At 41.2% G+C, this 22,900-nt stretch overlaps 2 long non-coding RNA genes across 3 annotated transcripts in view; both read right to left on the reverse strand.

Moving 5' to 3' along the window:
- Nucleotides 1-22,543, reverse strand: part of LOC122464033 — a 152,093-nt gene extending 129,550 nt beyond the window's left edge. For both annotated transcript variants that reach the window (XR_006287872.1, XR_006287873.1), the window contains exon 1: nucleotides 22,430-22,543. This is a non-coding gene — a long non-coding RNA (uncharacterized LOC122464033). The remainder of the gene's footprint in view (nucleotides 1-22,429) is intronic.
- Nucleotides 3,394-16,626, reverse strand: LOC122464032. The gene is made up of 5 exons (XR_006287871.1): nucleotides 16,616-16,626; nucleotides 16,201-16,205; nucleotides 6,482-6,491; nucleotides 3,716-3,722; nucleotides 3,394-3,510 (listed from the first exon to the last, which is right to left on the reverse strand). It is a non-coding gene; the product is annotated as an uncharacterized LOC122464032 (long non-coding RNA).
- Nucleotides 22,544-22,900: the final 357 nt, after the last annotated feature.

The following is a 22,900-nucleotide window of genomic DNA, read 5'->3' on the forward strand; positions in this document are numbered from 1 at the left end:
GTCTCACCTGCCGCCAGTTCTACTCCTGGACCCGTGTCGCTCTAAGGACCACAGTATCCTTTTCAGGACACAGCCCTCCAGCTGTGCCACACTCTGTGCTTCCCCCCCCCACACACACATCTAGGGGAATGTACCGCAGTCCAACGATCCAGCCATTTCCTCAGTGGTGAGTTGGGGTGAGGTGTGGACCCGGGCCCCACTCAGTCCGGATCCCAGTCCAGGGACCCTGTAGATGGCAACCATGCTCTGCGTCTCCCCCAACCTCTCAGTCTTCCCTGCAGCCCCAGCAACTTCCCTGCCCTTGTCTCAGAGCCTCAGCATGCCAGTCTTGGCAGTCAACCAGAAGCTTACTCTCACTCCCCTGATCCTGCCCAGCTCAGCTCCTCCTGCAAGGTAGCCTGTCCTCCCTCCTTGAGCTCCAGGGAGCAACTAAACCTTCTCTTCCCTGCAGCTCTTCTGATACGGGCCTGCCTGGCCCTGATGGGCTGCTCCTCGCAGCCCCTCTCCTATTGGCTGCTTTCTGCACAGCCTCCCTAGGGCTTCATTAACCTCTTACCAGCCAGTGTGGGGCAGATGCCCCATCACAGTGAGGGAAAGAGCTCTGCTGCACTCACCTCTGAGCCATCACACCTGTGTTTATCTAGGCATGTCTAATGCAGCAATCATTGTGAAATCTAAGTGCAAAATAATAAAGAATCACATAACAATAGATCATGCAGGATGAACATGTGCTCTACACTTTAATAGCTGCCGTTGCTTAGATTTTTAAAAAAATATTTCCTCCTCTTACTTTATTCTCCCTTAACTTCAAACTAGTCCTACTTTTAGGGGGGAAAAAGTGTGTGTGCAAATTTTTCCATTTAGCTATGAATATGATTGGATTTGGGATCATTCTCATTTCCTCTGCTAGAATGGTCCACAGCTGAAACCCTGAGAATTCTTTTCTGCCAGTTTCCCCCTGAACTCTGTCAACCCTAGTTTCACCACTGAGTTCATATTCATTAGGAAATCACTGGTGAAGAGGCAGTTTCTAAAGTAGTAAAGTCCTTGGACATGTAATGTTTTAAAGATCAGTACTAGTACCTTGAATTTGTCCAGTATTAAATACAGCATTTACCTTAGTACTCCTCATCACAGGAGAGAAGCTGGAAGATTGAGCCTTGTGGGACTTTGTACAAGACCAACCCCAAAGGAGGGGCTGAAGACAAGCACCAGTGACCACTTCCACCAAACCTCAAGAAATAAGCATGCCAGGGAAGGAATATGTAGCTACTGCCCTTCATCCCACATGTGCAGGGCTTGGAAGTAAATGGAACTGCAAGAGGAATTTACATTGAGGACAAGCACTCAAGGTGGAATATAACCCAGATATCAGGGTCAATTGACACTCTTATGTAAATTCTTTCGTGACAAGAAGGGAAAACCTTGTGGAGTTACAGGTTTTACAAAATTCTCAAATTATGTTTTTGGGAAGCATAAAACTAGTAGAAAACGAGAGGTCACAAACTTCCTCCTTAGTAATTTAAACCCATATCCAGTTGGTTACCTGGTTTGATCATGAGTGATTAAATTAGGGGAAGAACAGTATTTTTTTCTAGCTAACTCTTCTCTTCCTCTCCCCGCAGTCCTGCCAAGTCGTATGTTCTATACTGTCATATATCCCCTATAACCAGTCTGGGGCATTGGTTCAATACCACCCCATCAGGAAAACTCCCATTTACTGAATCACCAATATTGCTTTCTGCAGCACCTGTGTTTTTCTTGAAAGTTTTTCCATGATTAGACCCAACATGGCTTAGCTTATAAAATCTGACATATTCATAGCCCAAGGTTGCAAGACCATGAATATTTGTAAACCTTTTTTGCCAAACATACTTAAAGCTGTTTCACAGCATGGCTTCATTTTAGCGATGTCCCCACCTGTGGGGATTGCTCAAACAACACAGCTTATTTGCAGAGTCTGGTCAGTTCCCAAATGCATTATGTTTACCAACCTGCAAAACATAGACTGCCTGGAGTGGCGTCACGGCTGATTAACTGGGTCTGCAAAAAAACTTCCATTAGTACTACTGTCCCCAGTGGAGATAACATTTCAGTTATGAAGTCACATCACAATTAGTTCCCAGGTACACAGTTATTTGGTGGGGGGTGGGGGGCTCCCTTGAATATAGGTCAGCATTAGGTTGCACAATGCAATCACATCATCATTTACAAAGGTAGTTAGAATTTTAAAAACAACACAGTGAAAGATTTTCCTTATTTATGTTACAACTTAGGGAAATGTAATCACTGCACCAAACAACAGGCTGGGAGCCTTTGAGAACAGAGTTGTGTGAAAACTGTTGTAAGTGAAATAAAAACTAGATCTGGGTGAAATATGTATAAAGGAAAAGAAAATGTCTTGGTTCCTCCCCCATCCCCTGTACCAATTAAAATTTTACCTGGTTTTGAGTTCATGAAATTTCTGTGAACTTATCGAAGTCTTATATCATTTCATGGAAAATGTTTTTCACTATCTGAATTAAATGTCATTTTTATGTGAAAATCCACATTTTTTAAAAATGTTGAATAAGTTGTCAGACAGAGGAGAGGGAGCTCTCCAGGGTGGAGGGGGTTAAGTACAAGTCTGCAAATCAGGGGGCTGTATGTTCTGTCTCCACCTTTTCCATTGAGCTCCACCTACACTAGCTAAGCCCAAGTTAAACTCAACCACATTTCCTAATTAAGACAAAGCCATGGTTTCCAGTATTGGCACTTTACAATCTGTGATCCTGCAGACTCTTGCTCATATGTATTAAGATGTGCATTAAGAAGGTAAATATTGTCTTTACCCTTTTATGGATGGCAAACTGAGACTTCGGCTTGGTCTACTCTACCAAGTTAGGTTGACCTAAGGATATCACTATGGGCTGTGAAAAATTTTATACCTTGAGCAATGTAGTTAAGCCAACCTAAGCACTGGTGTAGACATTGCTAGGTCAAAGGATGAATTCTACTGACACAGATACCACCTCTCAGAGAGGTAGGTTTACTACAGTGATGGAAGAACTCCTCCCATCACTGTAGTAAGTGCCATTGTAGTGCTTCTAGTGTATATACCTAAGGTCCAAGGCAGTGGCAGTGCCAGGATTAGAACCCAGGGGTGAAATCTTGGCCCTACTAAATTCAGTGGGAGTTTTTCCATTGATTTCAATACAGCCAATATATCACTCCTATTCCTAGTCCAAAACCATTAAACCACTCTTGCCCTGTGTAAGGGACCAGGGCCCAGAGCCCAGCACAGCTGATATTCCCACAGTGCCACCAGGAGGCCATGCAAAGGCACAGCCAAGGACCACTGTGGAGAGTAGGCACCACAGAAAGTGCCATCCAAGAGACCCAGAGTGACTAGGGTTGTCAATTTGGGTTGGATGTATTCCTAGTGGTTTCATCACAACATAGTCTTTAATTAAAGATTCATCTTTAATTCTTGGAGACTCCAGGACAATCCTGGAGGGTTGGCAACCCTAACTGTGACAGTACCCTGCAGCTCTCTGATTGGGCAAGCCCCCTTCTTAGCCCGAGAGGTTGCCCCAGGAAATTGTCTGGGCAATCACACAGACTTTGGTCTGCTGCAATGCCAGACATTGCTTGATTTCCTGATCTCCAGCCTGACTCTGACCCTGATTCCTACCTCTTTAGTCTAACCTCATACTGCCTCTGACTCCAGCCTGACAGTGACCCTGACTCTTGCTTCCTGATTCCAGCCTGCTACTACCTCTGGTCTCTGACACTGGCCTGACTGTTGCTTACAGAACCTGGCTCTTGCAATTCCTCCAGCTCCAGCCTCGTGACTACTGTCCCTGGTGGGCAGAATTCTGCACAGCTGTGACTGCCAACCCAGTCTGTCTAAGCACCTGGCCATTACACCCTGCAAGTCATACTACCTCTCAAACTCTATTCCTATTTTCTGTATCTGAAAGACAAGATGATGTTGAACTACTAAATAATATTTGTAAATTATTACTGATTACTGGAACGGATATCAGGTTGGAAGTGAGCACGTTGAAGATGAAGTGGATGTGGAATGAGGATTGTACAGCAGGAATTATCACTGTAAACGGGAAAGAAATCGAGGTGGACAAATATTTTTACCTGGGTCAGCAGCTGAACAGAGACAACTCATTCAAAGGGGAATGCAGTAGGAGGCGTAAGGCGGAGTAGGCAAGTTTCAACAAAATAAAGATGTCTCTAACGGATGATGAACTGCCCATGAAGAAAAGGAAAGAACTGTTTAACTCCACTGTTCTTCCAGCAATGATATACGGAGCAGAAAGCTGGTCAACGATGAAAGCAGAGGAAGAAAAATTCGCTGTCACCCAGAGAGCAATGGAAAGGCGAATGTTTAAGATATCGCGCCGTGATCATATACAGAATGAGGAGATCATAAAGTGTACAGAGGTGACCGATGTAGCACAGGCGATGTACGACACAAAGCGAAGATGGGCAGGTCATGTAGTCCGCAGGCAAGAAAATAGGGGGACAACCCGCCTCAGTGACTGGATCCCCAGAGACCACAAGCGACCACTGGGCAGACCGAAAACGCACTGGGCGGATCCTATGACAAAACTCTTCGGTCAGAAATGGAAAGAACGTGCTCGCAACAAAATAGAATGGTGTGGTGTCGACTTGCACTTGTGGAGGGACGGTCGAGGACAAGCCGGACAAAGGTTTGGGGTTTTTTTTAAATTATTAAAGGCTGATAAATATCCCACCATATCCTTTTTTAATCCTGTTTACCACCTATCTTTATGAACTGCCTAGAAAGAGAACTGACCTTTTTAATTAGTTTATTTTGTCAAACAAATGTAACCGTTTGAAATTTTTGAAAAATGGCTTTCTTGCTCAATTGTTTCCCTTTTTTCCTGATTTTCCTTTTATTCAGTGGCAAAATGGAGAAAAAGAAAAACCTCAAAAATGTGCATTAATAAAAAGAAGACATTTTTTAACTTTCTTTTAAAAAATAGTTTTCAATTTTTTCAGGGATTCTCCTCCCCCTCCTCGCCCTCCCCGTTTTTGACCAGTTCTAATTACAAATCACTGCCATCTTGCTTTGCTTGGCTAGTATACATTTTTAATTAAAATGGACTTTTGAGTACTTTTATGCTACATTGTGAATAACTTTAAATCCTTTAAATTTTGCAAATAAATACATGCAATTTTTGGTGTTTGTGAAATCACAGAAAACAAATGTTCACAGCAGCTCTAAATGAAACTAGACATTTTTTCTTGTCCTTTTTTTTTGGTGTAAATGGTGCTAAGCCAGCCACTTTTCATTTGTGAAACGCCATTGCTCATTTTGGGATCATTGGTTACACATGTTGTACACCACAGTAACTGTGTTGTACATCACAGCAACAGTGGAAGAGGATGGTCAAATGGAATCGCCATTTGTTGTGACAAATTTTTCAAACTGATCTCATCCACATGATCATCCCTGCTCACAATTTTTACAAACAGATCAACTGAAGAAGGAAATCATCTAAGCAGTCAGGCCAAAACCTCTGAAAAATGCCCAAAGAAGCTCATACTGTTACTCATCTTTTCCCCTCTTTATTTTTGTGTTCAATTTGAGAGACTTTAAAAGGGTCCAATTTTGAGTAGGTGGGTGCTTGGTGCTTTCTGAACACCAACGCTTTCTGAAAAGACCTCTTTTAGAGGTCTTCAGTTTAGAACCCCAAAACTGAGAACCCCCAAATTACTAGTCACTTGTGAAAATCTTGGCCTTAGATTTTTTCTAGTTTTACATTTAAAAAAAAAGTAGAAGGCACTTTATTTTTATTGGGGGCAAGGAGGAAAAGCTGGGTGTAAAGGGATGTGTAATAGGATGTGTTTTAGGCTTCCTTGTTTTGATTTGTTTGAAGAGCAAGAAAGTTTCGAATAAACTACGGCAAAGAATAAGGGGTAGAGAAAAGGTCTAGGAAAGAGATGACGCATTTGAAAAATCTTACTGAACAAAAAAAGAGTGAACTATGCAACTGGGCTGCTAAGCTACTCAAAGTTTTCTTCATAACGAAAGATCAAGACATTTCTAAGCTGGAAGCCAGCAGTACGACAGAGAAAAAATATTGGCAAAAGCTTGACTTTACTGGAGTTTTTGTAGACTCAACAAGCAACAACACAACCCACTGGGACCCGAACTAACCAATGCACTGTATTGTAGAAGTAACAAAAGGAAACTGATAAAGCAAAATCTAGATAAAGAAATATAGACTTGAGTTTGCAAGTTAAATTTAATAATTGAAACGTTTTCTCTAATATTGCAGATGTCAATACTGTGTCATGGCTCTTCTGCAGTTTCCATTCCCAGGCACCTCTCTTTCTTTAACGTTACTTCCCTGCCAACTGACACCTCATCTGTACCTTAATTCTGCAGTTTTCAGCTAAAGTCACATTTTTAAAATGTGGTCTCTAGTTCTATGTGTGAAAGTATTTTTTTCACCTATGCATGCCTAAGTGATGACTTTACACATGTAAAACACCATTTTTCTAATACCTTATCCTTATACTTGAGTTAATGTAAAGAATGATTACAATATTTACCCTGAGATGCATATTCCCCCCACCGACCACCACCACTGCTGGGTGTAAGACACATTTAGCTTGGTCTGATAGGGAAAGAGGCTATAGAATTGAATCTGAGTCTGGTCCTGCAGTGCACACTCATGCAAAGCACTGGTAGGGAGCTTTGCCTAAGTTAACAGTGAGTAAGAAGGTAAGAGTACAGGGCTGGCTCTCAGGGGTATCTGCAAATTCTTTGGTTTTGTCTTTAGACTTCAACATTTTGTTCAGTGTGAAAGGATGACAAGCAAGGGACATTGGGCTCTTGTTCAATAATATTACTTGTCAGTTTGTCAATCAGCCACAGACAATGTACTGTTCTGCAAGTGTTATTGTTACGCTGAACAGATCCTCCAATGGTGCACTCTGTACCCACCAACAGCCGCAGAGGTAGCTCCATGAAAACCATGCATTACTCACAAACCCCTTGGAATAGGCAGAGGGACACATTCTCCAACCCTATGGCCCACAGGATTTTCACACTGGCTCTGGTCCCCAGCCCCCGCTCTCAGCTGCCCGGACATCCCTGGGCAGCTGCTGCATGTGGTGCTTCAGAGTGGTGGGGAATTAGAGATGGTCAAAAACTGGAGAAAAGAGAACATGGCCACAGACTGTAATATCATTTTTGCTTATTTCCACAGGAAGGAGGAAGATTTTTGTACCCTTGGCAAACCCCATTCATCTCTGTGACACAGAGGCCCATTTGTGGTTCACCACGCTGTGTCAGGCCTTACCTACTCACTACACCTCACACACTGGTATCATGATATTTATTTAAACGGTGACATGTAATACCTCATTTGAAATCTAATACCACACTGGTCATTAGTGCCACTGTGAAATGTTTGTAACAACTCTGTAAATGAAATGATGGATACTCACTGCTATTCTGTCCCTGAGACTGTAATCGGACAAAGGTGACAAAACAGATTTCTTCTACAGAAAGGGGAAAGAAAATACGGTGACAGATGCCTTGTGCAGAAAAGAGGGCTCTGACCTGCTGCCTCTGGGTCAGCCAATCCTCCTGCAGCTTTGTAAGGGGGGAGGTGTGATTATAAACTCCTGTGTATTTGCACCCTACACGCTATTGAATAATCTTTGTACAAAATATGTCTTGTGAGGTATCATTTGAAAACAAATAACTCACTGATCATTAATATTCTTGTGTGATGTATCTACATGGTGGGTATTAAGAGTTATTGGTGTATGCTGGACTCATTACTAAAGTGTGTTTAAACCAGGCATGTCAGGGGAAGTTGGTAGACAAGTCAGCCTTAGACAAAGGAAGGTGTATTTTCTTCTCTGACCACTCTGCTCATCAGGTAGAGACAGAGATTTTTACATATCAAGTCAGCAAAGCTATTAAGCAAACAAGTGGGGCAGGAGACAGCATGGCACCAACATTCTACAGGAAATAGAAGCTTGGGTTCAGTTTTAGTTTTCAAAGAATCCATTTCAAAGGGTTACTGGTTTATAGAAACAGGGGCAGATCCTGAACTGATAAGCAATTGAATCAATTGATTGGGTACAATATTACTGTACTATAAAAGTGTACAGAGTGAGTTTTTTTCTAAAAGGGAATGACACACTGGTGATTAATATCATAATGAAATGTATGTATTATGAGGAATTATGGATACTTAATGATATTCAACTTTCTAGTCTAGGGCCAAACAGGGAGAAACAAGTCTCACCCAGACAGGCGAGAAGTCAGCTATTTACCTGTCTCCCATGTAAATTAAGGATGCTGGCATCAAAACAATGGAAGCCTCATTTACATACAAGTAGACGGAAAGCCCACAGGAAGGGAAGCAAGAGGTCATCCTGCCTCTGGAAACAAAGCAACTGAACTGTTGAAGATATAAGTGAAGACAGAAGCCATCTTTGGTATCCATCACTAGACAGATAACAGAGAACAGAGCTCTTGCAAGCTGAGAAAGATGGGTCCTTCAATCAAGGGGTGACTGAAGTCTCTGGAAACTGAATATAGTTGAGAAACCTGTTTAAGCAAAGATCTTTCACCCAGGAAGACAAAGGAAGCCAGCACCTTGTACTTCTGTTGAAGGTCTTGGCTTCGGAAAAGTCAGCCATGGCTGGGAAGAAGAAAAATAGGTGAGAGACACCAGCTTGAACAAAGTCTATACCTTGCTAGATTTTTAGACTTTTAGATTATGTTTTCACTTTTAATGGCTTGTAACCCTTTTAACTTTTTACTTAACCTATGTCCCATTGTTAATAAAGAGGAACAAATGAACCCTATTATTTCTCAGAACTCTCCAGGAGAGGGCTGGACATCTGGTTTTGGCAAAATTCAGGACTGGGGGTGTGTTGGGGTCACTTTGCTGGTTATAACCAAGGCTTGTGGAAGCCAGCGTGGGGTTGTAGACAGGCTCTTGGGGTCAGAGTTGCTAAACCAGGGCTGGCTGCTTAGCACACAGGCACTCAGAGTCTGACCTGCGTGCTAGTAGGCTGACAGTGAGCATCCCAGGAAAGCATTGTGAGGCAATCAGGGTTACAGGGTAAGAGGTGATACAACCCCTCACTGGTCTGAATTTCATCCCAAACCCTGTAACCATCTCCCAGCCCACCCAGTCAATTCCCCACTATAGACCCTTGAACTGCAGACTGTTCTCTGTAGTCTGGAAGAGAGAAGAATGGTGCCATGAATGTAGCTAACCAGTCCCACCTCTTGGATCTTCTCCACCCATGGATGGGAATGAGGTTGGAGAATGAACCAACCTAGATTTTATACATCTGTCAGAGACAAACACAGGACACTCAGAAGTTGATATGGTAAATAATGATAGTCAGGTATGACTCTGCAGGCTTTCATCCTTATGGAAAACAATTTATCAGTCACACAATGTAAGTCCTACTCTTCTGTATAAGTGAGAAAGCTACCTAAGTACTGTGTTTATGGCTTTAGAATTACAAGTGAGTATCAAGAACCGGTGCCTTTCTCAGTTGCAAAGAAGAAGAAAATGAAGTTAATTAATGTGTTGTCCACATGGAACTTGAAAATTCTTTAGTCTAGGGAATACAATGTGCACTGGCTCTTCTCACTTACACTGAGGTGGGAAGTACAGTAACTACTCTGGATTTAATCAAAGCCTTCCCTAAGCCTTAATTAATTTCTGCATTTGATCTAATAATATTCAGTGAAGCCTTTATAGTAACTATCAAAGCATATATAAACCCAAACCAGTGCTTTTCTCCACTGTGAAATGGTCCATTATTTTGCTGTTTTATTTAAGAAGGGTTTTTCATAAACCACGGAAAAACCCAAAATACATAAATGTGATTGGACCAGCTGGTGTTAACTGACATAGTCCCACTGATCTCACAGAGCTGATCAGATGAGGATCCGGCCTGATTAGCAACAACTTTTGCTGAATCTCAGCAAAAAGTGTCAACCTAAAAACTAATAAATGGGGAGGGAGAGATGTTCCAGAAGGACAGTATTCAGCCAAAACTTAAACAAACTCCTTTCTGGGCAAAAAGCCATGTACCTATATCCTTCACACACACTTTTTCTTTTCATATGCGATTCTGCAGTTACCTGGGGTCTGCCTCAGAAAACCAAAGTGCTGCATCGTTATCTCTCTAGTTTTCACCACGCTGTTACCTGCAGGACACAAGTCCTGATTCTCCAGAGCCACGGAAATGCAACTTAAAAAAAAAAATCTAATCTCATTTGGAACAACAATAGCATGCCCCCACTAACCACAAGCACAGCATCTCAGGACAAACAGCCTTGTGGGCCTCGGCGGTAGTAATTTTCAAACCTGTATTCTTCAGATTTGATTCTACAATATGAACATTGTATTTTCTCTGACATGTTCCTTTACATACGTGAGAGCTCACACTATCCATTTGCAGGGAGACCATTGCTAATAACGTGGCACAGCTTTACTTGCAAAAATGAACCACAACAAACAGAATTTTTCTTTTGCCCATCCTCTCCACTCCTCTGATACATTATATTCATTTTTGCAAAGTAAAAAAGCTTTCCCTGGCACAAATGGGATAGATTGCAATAGCAAAACATTATTTTCTTTACTACATTTTTGTAATGCAGATGAAAAACCCAATTTGCTTGATTTGTCAGCTTTCTGCAGTTAAAGATGGGTTGGGTGAATAGTTTGCATTAGGGCTGTCAAGCGATTAAAAAAATTAATCGTGATTAATCGTGCGTTTAACAATTAATCATGATTAATCAAACTGTTAAACAATAATAAAATACCATTATTTAAATATTTTGGATGTTTTCTACATTTTCATATATATTGATTTCAATTACAACACAACACAATGTTTAGAATGCTCACTTTGTTTAGTTTTTATTACAAATATTTGTGCTATAAAAACAAAAGAAATAGGATTTTTCAATTCACCTCATACAAGTACTGTAATACAATCTCTTTATCATGAAAGTTGAACTTACAAATGTAGAATTATGTACAAAAAATAACTGCATTCAAAAATAAAACAATGTAAAACTTAAGAGCCTACAAGTCCACTCAGTCCTATTTCTTGTTCAGCCAATCACGCAGACAAATAAGTTTGTTTACATTTGCAGGAGATAATGCTCCCTGCTTCTTGTTTACAAATGTCACCTGACAATGAAAACAGGTGTTCTCATGGCACTGTTGTTGCCGGCGTTGCAAGATATTTATGTGCCAGATGTGTTAAAGCATGTGTTGAAGCATGTCCCTTCATGCTTCAGCCACCATTTCAAAGGACGTAAGTCCATGCTAATGAGGGATTTTGCTTGATAACGATCCAAAGCAATGCAGACCGACACATGTTCATTTTCATCATCTCAGTCAGGTGCCACCAGCAGAAGATTGATTCTCTTTTTGTTGTTTCGGGTTCTGTAGTTTCCACATAGGAGTGTTACTCTTTTAAGACTTCTGAAAGCATGCTCCACACATCATCCCTCTCAGATTTTGGAAGACCCTTCAGATTCTGAAACCTTCAGTCGAGTGCTGTAGCTATCTTTAGAAATCTCACATTGGTACCTTCTTTGTGTTTTGTCAAATCTGCAGTGAAAGTGTTCTTAAAATGAACATGTGCTGGGTCATCATCCGAGACTGCTATAACATGACATATATGGCAGAACGCGGGTAAAACAGAGCAGGAGACATACAGTTCTCCCCAAGGAGTTCAGTCACAAATTTAATTAACGCATTATTTTTTTTAATGAGCGTCATCAGCATGGAAGCATGTACTCTGGAATGGTGGCTGAAAGATGAAGGGGCATATGAATGTTTAGCATATCTGGCACATAAATACCTTGCAATGCCGGCTACAAAAGTGCTATGCGAATGCCTGTTCTCACTTTCTGGTGACATTGTAAATAAGAAGTTTTACATTGTTTTGTTTTTGAGTGCAGTTATGTAACAAATAAAAACTACATTTATAAGTTGCACTTTCACGATAAAGGGATTGCATTACGGTACTGTATGAGGTGAACTGAAAAATACTATTTCTTTTGTTTATCATTTTTACTGTGCAAATATTTATAATAAAAAATAATATAAAGTGAGCACTGTATACTTAGTATTCTGTGTTGTAATTGAAATAAATATATTTGAAAATGTAGAGAAACATCTAAAAATATTTAATAAATTTCAAATGGTATTCTATTGTTTAGATTAAACAATAGCGATTAAAACTGTAATTAATCCTGATTAATTTTTTAAATCCTGATTAATTTTTTGAGTTAAATTGCATGAGTTATCTATGTTTAATCAACAGCCCTAGTTTATATTTTGTTGCAAGAAGTTCCTCCTCTTTGAAATCAGCATGAAAGCTTTTTAACTTGAAAAAATGTGAGAATTGAAGTCTACTGGGGTTTGACTTTGCTACTTTTCTAAGAACTTGGAAATTATAGGACCGAATTCTACTTTGATTTACAGTAGCATAAATCCAGAACAATCAACTTCATTGAATTTGGTCTGCATTTACAATAGTGAAGTAAAGCCAGAATTTAATTCATGATCCTCAGAGAAATGCGGTGTACATAACACTGTCCTAAAGAAACAGCAAAAAGAATGAGTATTGTCTGGTTTGCATGCTACGACTCATAAGAGAACAGAAAATCTACAATATTCCTTTAGGGAGGCTGGCAAACAGAAGCTCTGAGAAGCTGATTAAGCCCATTTAGAAAAAGCCAGCGCATGAGATATTATCTGATGTATTGTTTTGACTCTCAATAGGCTTAATTTATTTTATTTTTGCACTTAAGACATACAATGTTATTTATTATTTATTCATAGTACAATAATGTCCCCTAGGCCTTAACCAGGATCAGGACCCTTTGTGAAAGGTAATGTACAAACACAGATCTTTCAAACACATGGTCTTACAATCTGAAGGTATGGGTAGACTAGAGTTTGCGGATCTATTGTCATTGAAGTTAACTGAATGACAATTAACTCGAGTTAACAATTGTAAATGACAGTCTAGACCGCTCCACAAACATTTGTTCCAGGACACAAATGTTTGTGGTTTACTTTAGGATGAATCCTAGAGTAAACCACAAACATCTGTGGTGTGTCTAGACTAGCATTTACAATTGTGTTGGTTAACTTGAGTTAATTGGCAAATCAGTTAATCTGAGTTATAACAGGACCATGAACAACTCTCTGGGACTGAAAAAGACAAAGAGTTTACAGTCTAGAGCCCTGTGCACATGTGTTAGCTAGCATGTACTGAACACACTCATTTTGCTAGTTTACAAAGAGCTGTAAAAAAAAAAAAAAACAACCCACAATAGAGAAGTGGTGGGGACAAAAGGGTACAACATGCAGTTCAAGTGCAGGTATTCAGGTGATGACAAACCCACATCTTGTTTGTTCTGTTTTTTATTCTTTTCTTTAGTTAATTAGTGGGCAGATGAGAAGGATGGGGTATGACCGGAGAGGGTGAGTAAATAGGAGAATAAGAGTAGAAAGTAGTAAGAAGGGGAGGAGAGACATTGAAGGGGAGACTTCTTGTTCATTCACTGTGCTTGCTGTTTTCTTATAGCTTTTTAAAATGTACTTTTCTGTCTTTTTTTTTTTTTTAAATAATCATAGTTGGCCACATGCCCAGATGATAGTCACAGAGGAGACATACAGCAGTCATCAAACAGGTATATTTAAACAAACAGTCATTGTTCTTTAGAAATGACTTCAGATAAGGAAGAAAGAAAACCTTTGCTTTGATCTGAGTATAATGGATGTTATTTAATTACTTAAAACAAAAGTTTTGTAGTGAGAATCTTGACTGCAGTTGGAATTCTGTAATAACAGCAGCCAAAATGTTTGGATAGAACTGCTGGAGGAAATAAAAGGATCACTGCATCACGGAGTGGAAAAAATAATCAATGTTACTTATAACAAGTGCTCATCCAGCATTCTCTGGGGTGGGGAAGGGAGGGCATTATGCTTTTCTCATGTAGTACCTTTGACTTTAAGTATTTTATATTAATTTTTTTCTAGAGTCATCATAAATTTAACAGCCTCCAGGGCTTAAGGTACAGTGATCCTAATCTTATCCTATGTCAAGCGAATCTTTTACAGCTCTAGGCTAAAAATATGATTTTCTATACTTGGCGAAAATCCCAGTGATAACATCCCAGTCAAGTTCTTTGAACTATAGTATAACAGCCAGATACGTCAGCGAGAGCCTCGTCCAAAGTCCAAGGATGAAAGTTCTATTTTTAAGAGAAGAAAAAGTCAATAAATAGAGATATGCTGACCCAGAACTATGCAGGTTCAGGAGGTTGTTTCAAATATTTGTAATTTTATAGTTGGATTAAGAAAGATCAGACTCTTGAGTTACAACAAAGGTACCAATTCTGCAAAGAATGCCATGTGGGCAGATCCTTGTGCCCGTACAGGAACCCACTGAGGAGAATCAGATTCCACCTGAGTGTTGGGTCATGCATGTGCAGAGCTCACTGCAGGATGGAGGCCAACATTTGGGATAAGATGTTGAGGGAGGAACATATTTGAAAAGGTGAGCAGGGCATACCAAAGTCAACACAACAAACTGTTGAGCTGGTTTGATGCATCAGAAATGCATTGAAGTCAATAGATTAGTCTGAACTGGACTCATGCACCCTTGGACTAAAATTCACCAAATTCAGCATTTTGGATAGTGTTTCACAGAGCTCTTCTACAGAGATGTTTTCCATTCCAAAGCTTATCCACTGCTAAGCATGCTGAGATTTTAACTACCCAACTTCCTGTCCCTGGTCATATAATACCAGGATGGTTGCTGCTTAGAACTCTTCGGTTAATTCATCTTGATATCAGATTTTCACATCTTTCTGGATGACTGGGGTCAGAGGGAAAAGAGAGAAGGGTATTTATATGGATGTCTCAGGATAACAAAGCATAGATTGAAGCTTAGCTTTATGGCACCAGTTTCTATTATTAAACTAAATAAATTATTTACACTCCTACAGCACTTAAAGGCCCCTAACCAGGTCAGGCCCCACCTTGTACTAGGTGATCCACAAACATATGGTAAATTACAGTCCCTCAAAGACTTTGCTATGTAATTGTTCTTGCAATTGACTGCAAAAAGCTGAGAATCTGAACGGTACTTAGTACTTTCCATTTTCAAACAAAAACTATGTGTTCCTCAGAACTAGGGCAAGTCAAAACATTTCTGTCTAAAGTTTTTTTTTTAATTATTAAATATTATAAACCCCATTTTAGAGATGGGGAAACTAAAGCCAGAGAAGTCACAATCAATCCTGGGACACAAAGATTTCTGGCTGTCATTCCAATTCTCGGGAATACTTAAAGTTTTTTGTCAATTTTCAGTTTTGGTATTTTTTGACTGCCTTAACTCCTGAACCAAATAAAACAAGTTAACTTGTCTCTAATGTGTGAGCATTAAGAGTATGCCCTTAAAACCCACTAATTCACGTTTCTTCAACTTGCATTTTAACTTTTATAAAAAAAAAAAAAAAAGAAATTTGAAGTTTCCCCTCTCGCCACCTACTGATTGTAGCTGGCAGCAGATGTGGGGTTTACCCATTCGCTCGATAAGGACACGGCCCATGTGAGGGGATGCAATCTTGTCTGGGCAGGAGATGTTGTGTGTGTTGGGGTTGCCCTAACAGCAGCAGCAGTGCTGTTTACCCAGTCATCACTCCCACTATGAAAGTGGCCGAAGGCAGTCACAACTATGAAAACTATAAAAAATAGGTACCACCTATTAATGTTACCTCACCTGCATATTATTATAAAATCTCATTATAAAAAAAGAAGAGAAAAAAAGTGGATGATCTAGCTCAGAGTTTGAAGATGCAAGGAAGTGGTAAGAAAGGGCAGCAGTTGGAGAGAAGGGTAGGGACTGAGATTATAGTGTAAGAATGGGGACAGAATAGCATTTCCTTGTCCTCTTCGTGATTGCCTCTGTTCAGGTTATGGTCAGAGAAGCCAAATACCATCCTTTTTGGATGTCTATTCTGTTTCCAGAAGAACCAAAACACAAAAATCCAGCTCATGTCACGAAACTGTGGTGCAAGGTACTGTAGAAATACAGCAAAGAGAATTCCTGGCCTGAAGAATGTACAGTCTGGGAATATCTGAGCACTCTACCTATGCTAGAATTGTATATATACTATATTTATGGCCTTCAGAGGTGAAAGTAAGCCGGTACGGTCCGACGTACCGGCAAGAGCCAGTACGCCATGTCGGACCGGACCAGCTTCCCCAGGCTGGCGATTTAAAGGGCCCAGGGCTTCCTGCAGTGGCCGGAGCCCTGGGCCCTTTAAATCGCTGCCCGAGCCCGGCTGCCGGAGCCCCGGGGTCACGGCAGCAGGGCTCCGGCGGTGATTTAAAGGGCCAGAGGCTCTGGCTACTGCGGGGAGCCCCGGGCCCTTAAAATCGTTGCCCAAGCCCCGCTGCTGGAGCCCCGGGGTAGCAGCCGAAGGGCTCTGGCAAGTGATTTAAAGGGCCTGGGGCTCTGGCTGCGGGGAGCCCCGGGCCCTTTAAATTGCTGCCTGAACCCCGCTCCCAGAGCCCTGGGGTAGCGGCGGCGGGGCTCTGGTGGTGATTTAAAGGGCCCTGGAGCTCCCAGCCACTGCTACCGCAGTGGAGCCCCAGGCCCTTTAAATCTCCACCCGAGCCCTGGGGTAGCGGCAGCAGCTGGAGCCCCTGGGACTCCGTCAATGATTTAAAGGGCCTGGAGCTCTGGCTGCGGTAGCAGCCGCTGGAGCCCCAGGCCCTTTAAATCGCCCCTGAGCCGCGGGGCTCCCAGCCGCCTCTGCAGCTGGTAGCTCTGGGGGTGATTTAAAGGGCCCGGGGCTCCCAGCGGCTGCTACTGCAGCCGGAGCTCCAGGGCCTTTAAATCTTGATTTAAAGGACCCGGGTATTAAAGGCCCCGCCTCTTCCGGTTGAGGCCATGCCTCCTGCTCAGGACTCCAGCGTACCGGTAAGTCCTTTAACTTACTTTCAACCCTGATGGCCTTAGACATATATTTGGTGCAGTCTTCAACATTATCGCAATACAGTATCATCGCTGAGAGCAATGTTGGGCACACTGGGGCACGGCCACTAGGTAACTCGAGGGGATGGAAGACCACGAGTGTCGATGAAGCCCCCTCGCACTAGGTCCAGGTGTCCTTGGCCACCCCTCCCGCCTGGAGGCATTCACAGCAGCTCTGCGTACTAGGCCCAAGTGTCCTTGGCCCCCCCCGCCTGGAGGCACACACAGCAGTTATGCTGAGGATCTGCAACAATATGCTGCAGAGTCAGACTGCCTGAAACTAAGCAAGGCCAAACAGGGCAGATATGGAAGAACAATGCTGAATAAAGCAGCTTTATATATAGTTTAACAAATGATACAGAGAACCAGGGAACTAGCTGGGAACTGGATTGGCTGGCTATATGGATACTTGGGGCAGCTTGCTATTGGATAAGTATGCTGGGAAAAAGGATGTATAAAAGCCTGTGTGACTTCCTGCTCTGTGTACAGGATTTGAGATTCAAATCTCCCTGTACCTATTTGAAGCTTCAAATAAACTTTTCTGCTTCTCCACCCCGTTGTGATTATTGGGTGTAGCACACCGGGTAACGAACCAACTCAAGCTGTTGTTCAGCCTCTCGGCACTGGGTGCCTGCAACAGCAATATTTATGGAAGACTTCACCACCCTTGCTACGGATAAAGCGCTGAAAGCCATGAAATTCTAAGTCTTAAAATGCCTATCAACTATGTGACAAAAGGCACCACCATGTGATTAAAGGAGAGTGTCAGCTGTGATTTTAAGTTTCTGGATTTTTTTAATCACAGTGCTATTGTTGTTTAAGCGGTGTGTTAATATCGGTCTGTAAAGGCAGTGCCCTTTATTTATATAATAAAATAATAGACCTATACTTCTTTAGTTAAGCAAAGCTGTGGGAAATTACTGGCCTGTAGGGTTAGACTGGCAGAGCATTAGTCACAGCCTCAGTTACACATGAATGTATTTGAAAGGAATAAGAAATAATCAGACAATTTAGAAGTAATAACAATCACTGTATCTGTAGACTAACCTAAAATGAGTTTTATAATTCTGTAATGAGTTCCATAGATCTTTCAATTCTTAGGAAAGATAAACTTTCAAGGAACCTATTAGGATAACAACATTATGATTTAATACAATTAGTGATAGCATGGAAAACTTCAGGCTGAGATAGCTGACTAGCCAGGAGAGTAACAGATAGCTCATCGGATGGGTGTTACAAGCTTAGCTCCCTGGGTGGTCATACTAGGCATACCTAAATGTCTTCTGTTAAGTTTATTAAAGTGTGTTTGGGGTATTCCCTATACAGAGGGCTGGAAGTTCCAGGAATACTGCAGTAACTACCGCAATTCATCAATACTGACTTTTTAATAGTATCCACTGTATTCATCTGTTGACGTTTCTGGTATTTACAAAGGATGTAGTGATCCATTAGTGACTCGTTAACAACCTGTAAAGCCTCCAAATTGTTCATTTCAAATCAAATTTTCACATAAGCCAGTTTTTAAAGTACTCAACACGCACAAGTAAGGCCAGTTTTTCAAAACACCTCACTCCCCTCCCCTGTAGGTACCTAAGTAAGAGCTAGATTTTCAAAAAAGCTCACCACAATCTAACCCTTTCTTTCGGTGCCTAAATGGCAGCTGAGCTCTTTTGAGCCCTGCTATTATATGCAATGTTATATTCCTATTATTTTCTCTCTCTCTCTCTCTCTCTAATTTTCTGTACCCTTCAGTCATGTCTGATTCCTAATTAGACTGCATATTCTCTGAGACGGGGTATCTATTTTGTCCTTGTTTAGTGCCCAGCACAATAGGGTCCCAGTTCTCACTAGGGCCTCTGAACACTACTGTAAGACAAATAAATAATACTAACAGGTCACTTGAAGTCGTTTCATCTAGATGAAAGGGAACTCTTTGTATTGTTAGGCATCTAGAAATTATTTTGCAGTTGTGGCAACATTTTTATGTCTTGGTTTTATGGCCAACACCACAGTTAATTAATGGAAAGCTTTCTTATACTGATCAATGCACAGATTCTGATCTCAACTTCACTAGTGTAAATTTTGAGTAAATCCATTTAAGTCACAGGAGTTATTCTAGATTTACCCAGAGGTGACAAAGTGGGATTTAGCTTTTCATTTGCAGTGGGGATGATGAAAGATAACATGAAAGTTAACTGGTAAAGTCACAATAGCAGATATTCCCTTGTATGTCACTGAGTTACTGTGTGACATACAGTATATCATATGCTGTTTTCACAGTATCATGCTGCAATTTAGGAAATTAACTCAGATCATCACTTCAGAATAATTATAAGGTTAAACATAAAATTGTTTCCCGCTCCCCTGTCCTTAGTTAAATAAAAAGATAAGGGAATGCAAAATACATAGCTCAATAACTGCAATTTGATCTTTCCGAATTCCTGCTTCAGGTGTTTTACGCTTCACGTTTATGTAAGCCTGTGACCCTAAAATGAGATCACTTTCACCCGACGTAGTTCAGTGTGGTGTTAAAATCATAAATCCTCATCTAGAGCCAGTTAAACATTTAAAGGCATGATGAAGGCATAGAGCAATGTTCACATAAAAGTGCCTTCCACCTCCAGTCATATTTTTAATGACCCAGAGGCAACAGCAGGTTAGTAGCAAACCACAAAATTTCACAATTTAAACTCCGTTGCCACTCAACTGGAGATTATTGACACCCATAGGGTTGGCATTAACAAAGCGTGGCACCAGAACATTCTATTTGAATAATGACACTGGGCTATGGATTCTACCCCTAAATATAAGTCACCTCAGGGAGTCATCTTGTGGAATCCAGGAAAGTTTTGATGCCTAAATAGTGTCTTCCTCTGCAAGTACTTACACTGAAACCAGCACAATTACACCCTGAGTAGGGTACTAATCAACATGAATAAAGCTACCAGAACCAGGCCATGTCACAGATAAAAACCCAAGTTTATCATTCAGCAATCAAGAAAGTATGAAAATTGGAAAAGTCAAGACACATTTGACAAATTCTTGGCTGAAGCAATAGGCCTTGTACTCATTTAAAAGCTGACAAATTTAGCCAACCATCCAAGTTCCACAGTCCAGAACCCTCCACTATTTTTGCACTCCTCAGTGGGGTACATCATGGTACTGTCAGCAAAGCATCTCATCTGATCAGTGTGTGCTGAAGATCCACCATACTTGCTTCCCTGAAAGGGAACATCTCAGATTATTATTGCACCTTAGTCAGCATATCAGATAACTGGTTTCAGAAAAGAAACATGGGCATGAGAACTTGAAGAGAACTGAACAGACCCGCCCCCCGCACCCCCCCACAGCAAAACAATAACAAGAAAAACCGTTAACACAGTTAGGGTTGAGAATGCTTTCCCCATTCAAAATTATTTACTGGACTGTTATCCAGCACTTGAGAATGTACTTATTATAAATCAGGAAATTCTCAATTTAAGGGTCCATCACCAGCTTTATCGCCCATCTGTCTATTAAGCTATTTTCTTTGTGCACCCTGTGACAGATATTATAGACACATGGGATATCTTTGAGTCTATTGTATCAGCTTCATAACTATATTTATATGTCTGGGCTAGGGTTTTTATTTTAGCTCCCTGGGGGAGTTACAGGAATTACAGGAGATTGTGCAGGAACTAAAATCACTGAGGGACAGTTAAATGCAAATCCCTTGGCAATTAAATAAGGCTGGAAAAGCCTCAGCCCCTGGGAGAAATTGCATAGGCTCGCTTGAACTGGTGGAAGAAGGCTGCCAAAGAAAGAACTGAGAAGTGCATAATGTGACTAGCCTGACATAGGGGAAGGAAGTCACTGTCACTCGATCCAAGAACTGACATGACCAGTGATTCAAAGGGACCCAGACTCTCTGGGAAGGGTTTGAAGTTCTTTGTTCCCGTCAGGGTCTCCATACAGGAGTGAAAGGGTGACTGTATGGTAAGCTAAGACTGGCATGTAAGCTGTTAATTGTTAAGATACTTATTCAGAACAAAATCATTACAGAGAACATAACACTTTGTACTATGAAGGTGGACTGGTCACTGATTAACCCTGTCATTGCCTCAGAGAGTGCAGGTGCTGAACTAAAGTCAGATCTGATGAGATAATCACAGTGAATTGCAGGAGGAATTGCCATCTAAATCCATGGACCAGAGGGACAGACTAACAAGACTCCTCCATAAGTAAGGTGATAGCTAGAGCCTGAGACCTAAGTGGAGTGTCCCCCAGGTGGTCACAAAGCGGGTCAGAGATGCAGTTACCTCAGATACAGTGACACACACCACCATGGTATCTGATTCCCTGCCCCACCTTCAATATATAAGCCAGGCACATCACCCATCCTTATGGCCCACTTCTCTCTCAAGACTCTCATTATAATGATACACCCCTGCCAATCTTGGCTACAGTCTCACATCCATTTTCTAGATAGTGCTAAGAGAATCCCATTTCCCCTGCCTAACTTCTTCCTGACTCTCTAGTACTTCACAACCAGCTTCTTGATATCACCTGGGATGACAGTTTATATTATGGAAATAAATAATATATTAGAAAGCATGCACACAAAGATGATGCAGTCCAGGGCCATATCTTCTGTATTACAAAAATCTGGTGACCTCAATGGTTTATTCAGGGTATAAGGCACCAAAATGGCTTGGCAAATGGCTGCACAATTGTTAACCCCTCAATAAGATACCTTTTAGTTGTGAACCTACGTGGGTGGCAATGTCTGCCTGAGTCTAGAGAGAGCCTGCAACAAGAGCTCTCAGAGGAGAAGAGATGGGAGAAAGACAAGTGTTTATTAAGACCCAAAGAGAGTACTTTTAAGTGCTCATTTTTCTCTTGAGAGTATGAGAGACAGAGAGTCTATTTGCTTTAATATCCATATGCTCAGGAACGTGGTGACCTTTTTATATATACAGGAGAGCAAGATTGCTCACCAGGCAGGTGGTCTCAAACTCTCATAGCTCTAATTTATAATTTTTAATTGGAGCTACATTTGACTGCTGTACTTTCAGTACATCTATCTGAGCATTATTCCTCTGCTTTCAGTAGAGGTAATTTCCAACTAATGATAGTTTTTATGGCCATGCCCTTACACTGATTTATGCAAACTGGAAGAAAGGTTTTAGAAATTCTCTAAATTAGCTTAAAACTGGTTTTAAAAACCCCCAATTCAGTTATAGTAAGGCAAAAGATATGTTAAAATGACTCCATCAAAGAACAGGTTATGATAGGTTTCCTTAAGCAACAAAAATCAGCAAAGTAAATTAATTTTTTTTAGTAATAAGACACTTACCAGTTTTCTTTAAAGCTGTTGATCAAATGGTTCAGCAAATATACAATATGCTGTAAAACCTCAGCAGCCATTTACCTTGAAGCCTGACACACACACTCGCTAGCAGAAAACGTCATTACAAATAAAAAACTACTTGGGCTGAGATCGGCAGAGGTTTCTTTTGGTTGTTTGTTCTGGAGGAGGAGTTTTGCTTCACTGATCAAACTTAGGCCATGTCATTTCTACAACGTTACATTGGTGTACCGCTGCCAGTTTTTATATATCACTCAGGCATGGCATGAACTCACCACAAGTGGGAAAATTCAGTGTCCCACCGGTAGGTATCCCAGAGTGCCCTGCACCAAAATGAGAGCTGCGTTGACGGTGGAGAAGCAAGTGGTGATCATGCTCTGGAGGCTTGCAGTGCTGCATTGCTACTGATCAGTGACCAATCAATCAATTAGGAGCTGGGAAATCCACAGTAGGGGCCAT

Source organism: Chelonia mydas, chromosome 1, assembly GCF_015237465.2.
Source record: "Chelonia mydas isolate rCheMyd1 chromosome 1, rCheMyd1.pri.v2, whole genome shotgun sequence".
NCBI classification, from domain to species: domain Eukaryota; kingdom Metazoa; phylum Chordata; order Testudines; family Cheloniidae; genus Chelonia; species Chelonia mydas.